The following is a 9,044-nucleotide window of genomic DNA, read 5'->3' on the forward strand; positions in this document are numbered from 1 at the left end:
AGATAAATTTCATGAACATAACATACTTGAATTCATACCTTTCCATAAGTTCTTAACTTAACCATTGGAACACTTACCGTTCCTTCCCTTTACATGCCCATTGAACCATTTAGAATAATACCGGATATGCAGGAAGCTCACACAAAGTGTGATAAACATATAGTTGAAACCATTTCCTTTCCTTTTTCTTTACATCGATCTCACATGAGCCATAAATGGGTGTGCTCACACAAGCTGACGGTTGAAACGTAGCCACACGATGCTGCTCACACAAGCTGACGAGTATTCACAAAAAAATGCCGAAACTCAGCCATCAGTAGGACATTTAGGACCAACACCCAAAACATGGTAACCCTATTGACATGTCATTTTTATACTATATATTCCTAATGTTCAAATGGGGCTCAATAGTCGTCGTAATGTCGTTGGATTTCTGTCATGACATGATATGATGAATAACATTATAGCATTTAAATCAAATACATTAAAATGCTATTTAAACACACGAACTTACCTCGATCACAAAAACAACGAAATATGATCGACTAGTCCGATACTTTATCTTTCCCTCGATCTAGATCCACTCGAGGCTTAACTTGATCTAAATAAGCAAATTTAATCCATTCAATATTCTTTCTATTCAATTTAGTCCAAAATACATACTTTTGCAAGTTTAAACTTTTACCCCTAACATTTTAGCTTCTTTACAATTATTGCACAATTTCGCCATGTATTTTACACATTTTACAAATAAATCCCTAATTAACATTTTCAACAAAAATCATTTTATAAAAGTTGTTTATTTATCAACAAAGGTCCATTTTCTTCCATCAAACATCAAAACTCATATGCACACAGTCATGGAAAAACCCTAACCTTTTAATAGTTTTGCAAATTAGTCCCTGGGCTAGCTAGATTAAGCTACAATTACTTTAAAAACATAGAAATAATTAAGAACGAGACATAATTACACTTACATGCAATGATAGACTATGGCTGAAACTTCAAGCTTCTTTAATGGAGTATCTCATCTTCAATGTTGGTGGATGAAGACATTCTAGAAGATGATGTTTTATTATTATTACTTAACTTATTTATCATTTTACTTAAATAACCTTATAAAAAATACTTAATTCATGTCCAAGAATGCCCACTAACTTTATTAATGGTAAAATTACCATTTAAATCCCTCAACCATTTAATTTCATAGCCGTAGGATACTTTTAACTTATAGAACCCTAATTTTGCATCTTTTACAATTTAGTCCTTTTCATCAAATTAAACATGCAAAAGATAAAATTTCTTAACGAAATTTTTATACGACACTACTAACATACTGTAGACATTAAAAAAATAATAAAATAAATATTTTCAAGTCAGATTTGTGGTCTCAAAACCACTGTTTCAATTTCACTAAAAACGGGCTGTACAACTCACCCTTTAAAGGGATTTTCATCCCCGAAAGTCTTACCAAAAAAGAGGTTCGAGTATTGCGCTTTCATAGCTTCTTCTGATTCCCAAGTGGCTTCTTCTAGACCATGTCATTGCCAAAGGACTTTCACTAAAGCTATGTTTTTATTTCTCAATTCTTTAACCTCTCGAGTTAGAACTCTGATTGGTTCTTCGATGTACTTAATATCAGGTTTAATCTTGACATCAATAGGTGGGATTACATACGAAGGGTCTAATTGGTACTGTCGTAACATAAATACATGAAACACATTATGAATCCTTTCTAACTCTGACGATAAATCTAATTTGTAAGGCATTGGCCCAATTCTTTTTGTAATCACATACGGCCCGATAAAACGCGGACTTAGCTTTCCTTTTCGACAAAATCTAAGAACTTTCTTCTAAGGTGACACTTTCAATAACACTTTATCACTGACTTGAAATTCAATGTCTTTTCTTTTTAAATTCGCGCATTATTTCTGTCGATCTGAAGCTATTTTCAGACTATCTCGAATCACTTTTACCTTTTTCTTCAATTTCTTGTACAAAATCAACCCCGTGAAGCTTTTTCTCACTGAGCTCAGTCTAATACAATGGAGTTTGGCACTTTCTCCTATACAAGATTCGTATGGTACTCGATTGATAACTGTTGTTATACACAAATTCAACCAAAGATAGGAATCTCTCCTAGTTACCTTCAAATTCCAAAATACAGCACCGTAGCATATTCTTGAGTATCTGAATCAATTGCTCTGACTGACCATCAGTATGAGGATGAAATATAGTACTAAAATGCAAACGGGTACCTAGAGTGTAACACCCCAAACTCAGCCTGGACGTTATGGCCGAATCTGGCATGTCACATCAAACCATTTTTCAAATTTGGTCGTTCCGGTGAAAATCCATTACTGAATCTAAATTCCTTTATTATTATTAAACTAAAGTTCTCATCAAAATGCTTACCAATTTGTATTCCTTTGGTATATTACCTCATTTAAAATCGCGGAAGCATTTTGAAAACTTTATTTTTGGAAGCTCGTGTTCCTTAGAAGAATCATGCCATTTTGAAATCTCGAGTCTTTCTAGACTAGCAGTTTAGTATAAGAAATCACAATCCAAATTAAAACTTAAAACCCACCAACGGCCTTATTACATAAATTAAAAACCCAAAGCAAAATCTAATTTCAATTAAAAGAAACAGAAATAGTAGCGTGGCCATCTCCGAGTCCTTCGCAGCTCCAAACCATCTAAGCTTAGGAATTACCTGATAGGAGACTGGAGTTAATCCACACTCCGAGCACTCTTAGCCGACGCCCAACTCAAACGAGCACGCCATAAAGCGAAAGGGATCAGCCAAGAAAGGTACCCTTACTCTCCTCATGGTTCTCTCTATTTAAAGCCAGCTTCGCAACCACTCTTATGTTAGCTTCCCGATGTGGGATCCCTCCATCATCAGAGTTTAAATCCAACACCAACTCTTGTCGCCCCCTGTTACAAAATAAATGCTCATTGCTTGCCATGGGATTCGAACCTTAAACCTCCTTGCCAACTCTATGATGCCACCTTGCCACTACACCACAAGGCTCTTTGTGTCATATTTTATCCCCAATTAATTATAAGGTCTAAAGGCCAAAGTCCAGGTTCCCTTAAAAAAAACCAGAATAAATTGCAAGAACCAAGGCTTGAACCTAGGCTCCAACACAACCTTAATGACGCCACAACCACTAGACCACATGCTTCTTTGTGTCATTTATTTAACACAATAATTTAAAAGGCCCTCATCCATGCTCCAGGTTTTTTTTTCACTTAATACCAAAATTTTTGCTAAAGATTAGGTTTGAACCCAAGATTTCTCCAACACTTCTAGGTCCAAATTCAGGCTGTTACATAGAGCCTCTTGCAACTTGCTCCAAAACTGAGACGTAAACCATGGATCCCTATCCAAAATAATAGAAATTGGCACCCCGTGCAATCTAACAATCTCAACAACATGTAACTCGACTAATCTCTCAAGAGAATAATCTGTATGCACTGGGATAAAATGTGCAGACTTCGTCAAATAATCAACAATGACCCAAATTGCATCTTTCTTTCTCGGAGACAAGGGCAATACTGATACAAAATCCATTGTGACGCGTTCCCATTTCCATTTCAAAATCATTATTGGCTGTAACAAGCCAGAAGGCACTTGATGTTCAACTTTAACTTGCTAACATACTAAACATTTAGATACGAACTCAGAAATCTCTCGTTTCATACCCGGCCACCAATACATTTGTTTCAAATCACTGTACATCTTATTGCTACTAGGATGAACAGATAAACTATTATTATGAGGTTCTTGTAAAATCTTCTGAATGAGATCTGAATTTCTTGGAATGGAAATTCTGCTTTTAAAATACAAACTATCATCGGAGCCAATCTAAAAATCTGAATCAAGAGTCGATTCAATCCGTTTCCATTTAGCTATCAACACATCATCGTATTTTTGAGCTTTATAAAGCTATTGTAAAAACATCGATCTAGCTTTCAACTCAGCTAAGATCGAACCATTATCAGACAACATCAATCACTTATTCAACGCTCGCAAAGCAAACAAAGACTTTCTTCTCAAAGCATCAGCAATTACATTAGCTTTCCCAGATGATAATTAATGACCAGTCATACTCTTTCAATAGCTTGAGCCGTCTGGTTGTCTCAAATTCAAATCTTTCTACGACATTAAATATTTCAAGCTTTTATGATCTATAAAGATATGACATTTTTCATTGTACAATTGATGTCGCCGAATCTTCAATGCAAACACAATTGCTGCATGTTCTAAATCACGCATCAGATAATTCTTTTCATGTGGCTTTAATTGTCTAGAAGCATACACTATCACTTTTCCCTCTTGCTTTAAAACACAGTCCAATCTGTTCAATGATGTATCATTATAAATAAAAAATTCTATAACCGACTCAGGCTGAATTGACACTGGTACATTGGTTAACTATGCTTTTAATTGATCAAAGCTTTGTTGACATTTCTCAGACCACTCGAACTTAACATCTTTCTCGAATAATCTCGTCTATGGTATTACAATCACCAAGAATCCCTCGACAAATCTTCTGTAATATCTGGCTAAACCCAGAAAACTTCTAACCTTAGATATATTTCTCGGAGGCTTCCAATCAACAACAGTTGAAGTCTTGCTCAGACCAACTCTGATGCCCTTGGCTGATACAACATGTCCTAGAAATCTGACTTCTCGAAGCCAAAATTCACATTTACTAAACTTAGCAAGTAATTGTTTTTCGTGCAAAGTTTGCAAAAAAATTCTTAAATGCTCGACATGGTTAGAATCATCCCATGAATAAATCAAAGTATTAGCAATGAATACCATGAAAAATCTGTCTAAATATAGTCTAAAAATTATATTCATCAAATCCATAAATATTGCAGGTGTATTAGTCAAACCAAATGGCGTCACAAGAAATTTATAATTTCTGTGTATGGTCCTAAATGCAGTTTTTGGTACATCTGAGTCTTTAACTCACAACTGATAATAACCAAAAGAAAGATCAATCTTTGAAAACACTGTTGCAACTTTCAACTGATCAAACAGATCATCAATACGCGGTAATGGATACTTATTCTTGATCACAACTTTTTTGAGCAGTCGATAGTCAATACATAATCGCAGAGATCCATCCTTTTTCTTAACAAATAGAACAGGTGCACCCCAAGGAGAAAAACTGGTTCGAGCAAAACTCCTATCTGTCAATTCTTGCAACTGCGCTTTCAACTCTGTAGGTGCCATTCTGTAAGGAGCTATCAATATCGGAGATGTTCCCAATACTAACTAAATAGTGAGCTCAACCTCTCAGATCGGCAGTAACCCGAGTAACTCCTTTGAAAACACATTTCGATACTCATATACCACTGGAACTGATTCTAGCTTCAACTCATAAACTCTAGAATCAAATATATAAGCAAGATATGCATCAGAGCCTTTTCTAACATATCTCTATGATGACAAAACTGAAATAACATTAGGCATACTATCTAGTCTTTCTGATTCAATCTGTAGCTTTTCACCATTCTGACACTTTAACACAATAAGCTTTTGTCTATAGTTCACAACCACATCATGTAGAGTTAACTAATCCATACCCAGAATCACATCAAACTCATCAAAGGGTAGTAGCATTAAATCGGTCGAAAAATTGCAACCCCGAATCAATAAAGGACAGTTTTTACAAACCTTATCAACTAACACATACTGACCTAGACAACTCGTTACTTTAACCACAAACTCAGTGGACTCAACAGGCAATTTCTTACTTGATACTAAATTTGACCATACATATGAATGTGTTGATCTTGGATCAATCAAAGTAGTAACATCAGTATCTAAAATAGAAAAAGTTCCAGTGGTAACATCTAGTGCTAAAGCTTCCTCTCGTGCACGGATTGCGTAAGCTCTACCCGGTGCTCATGCCCTAGATCTCATAGCAGAGTCTTTGGTCCTACTATAGTTGTTACCCATATCTCTAGGGTTCCTTGGCAGTCTTCCTCTCGTAGCTGTGTTAATCGGTTGAAGAGTTTGAGCTTTTTCTTTTTAAAACCTCTCAGGACAATCTCGGATAAAATGTTCATATGAACCACATTTGAAGCACGCCCTGGAATGACGAAAATGTGCAAGTGTACACAATCGCAACAAGTAATAAAGTGACAGGTACATGTCGAGTTATCATACCCAAAGGGACTGTGAAAAGAATTTATATATGAATGCAATTAAAAACACTTTGGTGAAGAAAATTATTTTGATTTTTAGGAAGTGATTAAAAACTAAAATTTAACTAAGTAAAATAAAATAAAAAAATAAATGTTTCAATGCACAATTTCAAAATATGATTTTAATCAAGATGACATAATTGTGTTAGATTAATTACATTTCATAACTTAGAATTACTAAACTCATGTTCATGTTGTTACGAATAAATTCACGGCAACTTGGTAATTTGCTAACTATTGCTTATATGTACCTATTAAATTAACTAATCTCTTGAACATTTTCGAATGCTAATTAAAATAATTAATCAATCTTCACAAGCACATAAAAAATTAAGTGAGGCAACAATGTATTCCTATCTTGAAATAGTTTAATCACAATAATCTTGCAAGTTATACAAGGCTAATGTATCGTCTAATACCATCGCTAATTTAACCCTCAGCTACCTTAGAAGATTAAACATGCACTGATTAAGTATTGCATCAATTAATTACAATTCCAACACGATTAAATAATTAATTCATTAATCACCTTACAATTATAATGCAAGAATAACTTAGTCATGGTTTTACTTAATCAAACATTTTACCAACACCTATAACAACACAAACATAATTTTAATAACTCAAGTGAACGAAATGCAATCAACCTAACACGAATTAAATTTAAGCGATATTAATTAAATTAAACATACCAAAATCACAAGTATTCACAAACATCTTCATGACAACAACAATAAAAATAAAAGGATATGGAACTAGAATCAAATCTGGTGTTTTTCTGAAGCTTGACTAGTTTGCGCCGCTTCTCCTTCTTCGCTTGTTATTGTTGAACCGTGGCTTCTACGAACACTTGAATTCTCTTCAAATGGTGGTTTGAGGGACTCTTTTCCAATAGGTGAGATCGGCAATGGAATGGGAAGGAAAATGAAGAACAAAGGAAGGGGTTTTTAAGAGAAAAAGTGAGAGAGAAGTGTGAAAAATGAAAGTGAGAGGCGTGTTTGAAATGAACTACCAATAATGGGTATTTATAGATTGAATAGGCTGCTAAAAATAGAAAAAAAATAGTAGCCATAGACTCCCCCCATGGCCGGCCACACATTTGGCAAGTTTGAAGGTTTCAAACTTGCTATTTTTATGTAGAGCAAATCTAGAAAGGCTTAATAATTGGAGGGGTTTGAATGCAAATTCAAGGAGACTTCAACGGCTTTTATGCAAGCCAAATGATTAGTTAAACAAGCCGATTGGGTAAGCATGTGGGATGGTTTTGGGCAGCCTATTGCTTGGCTGGATCAGTTTTCTTGGTTCAGCACAACTAAGCCTCATTTCATAATTTAATTAATAATATTTATTTAACTCAAAATAATTTGAATTAAAATTTAAAATTAATTATATTATGAATTAATATTCATAATTTGGACCATCTTAGGCTAAAAAATTAATTCGCCTCGATGCTTCAAAATCATTTTTCTATTTTGTGCTTCCAGCAATGTCTACTGAGCCAATTTTTGCCCTCTGTGCGAATCTGTCAAAAATTAATCAAAATTTATTATAAAATTAATTAAAATTCAACATGTTAATAATTTAAGTGCAATTTAATTATTTTATAATTATTATATATTTTTCGACAAGAATTACTATGAAATTGCATGATTTTAGTTAAAAAAGGCATGAAAAAGTGTGTATATTTTCGTGTTTCCACACCCACAAATTTAATTCATTGCTCGTCCTAAGTAATGAACAAATCGAAAATAATTTCTCATAAACACCTTTGAAAAATTCCTTCAAAACAACATTCTTCCCAATATTATGAATTTAGTATACTTATGCTCAATAACAAGAAATTTAATATTTATGCTACTTAAGTATACATAACATATCAAATAAATCTCAATTATTATTATGATAGGAAAAATAGGCTAAATGCTAACTCAATAAAAATATGTCAAATCCCTACTAATTTGATTTTATTCCCTTATTTAAGTTTAAGCTGCAATCATCAAGTTTAATTTATGCCTTCATATATTTAACATAGTAATTTCTCTCCACTGATGTAGGTAGCATAGAAACTTTAATTAATAGGTCTTTTAAATAGGTTGTAGCGTGGCTAGGCTAGGGGTAGGTAAAAGATAGATAAATTTAGGCTAAAAACCCTAGACTTAACTTGAATTGAACCTTCGGAATAGTTACCAATTTATTTTGCTTTCACATACTCTTTTGTACATCTATTTTCTTTCAAGTACATATGCTCTTCTCTTTTATTTTCTCTTTTTTTTTTTTCTTTCAAGATCATTTTGTTGTATGTACTACAAATTTTTTAGCATTTGATTCTTCTTTTCAACTCCCCCAAACTTATTTTCAAAGAATGTTCTAAATAGTATTGAGTCTAGTGTTTAAGACAATTTAAAGATAATTAAGAGAAAAGTGATGGTTAAATATTGCAAAGGTTCTGTAACACCCCTTACCCGTATTCGATGCTGGAACAAGGTACGAGGCATTACTGGACATAGCTTAAACAAACACTCAAAACTGAGACATGAATTTCCAATCAAATTTAAAACCTTTCGAAAGCACTCATATCATCCCTTAAACGAGCCTATGAGGTTCAAAACATGCATTGAAAGTGGTTCGGGACTAAACTGAGAACTTTAGAAAACTTCCCAACACTTAGAAAATTTTTCACCAAAATAGGGGTCACACGCCTGTATGACTTTGGGACATGCCCGTGTGGGTAGGTCATGTGGACACACACGCCTGTGTCCCTGACTCGTGTAACATTCTGTTTATGACATCATCAAAAAATTGTAGTCACACGA

This window comes from Gossypium hirsutum, chromosome A08 (genome assembly GCF_007990345.1).
Source record: "Gossypium hirsutum isolate 1008001.06 chromosome A08, Gossypium_hirsutum_v2.1, whole genome shotgun sequence".
Taxonomy (NCBI): domain Eukaryota; kingdom Viridiplantae; phylum Streptophyta; class Magnoliopsida; order Malvales; family Malvaceae; genus Gossypium; species Gossypium hirsutum.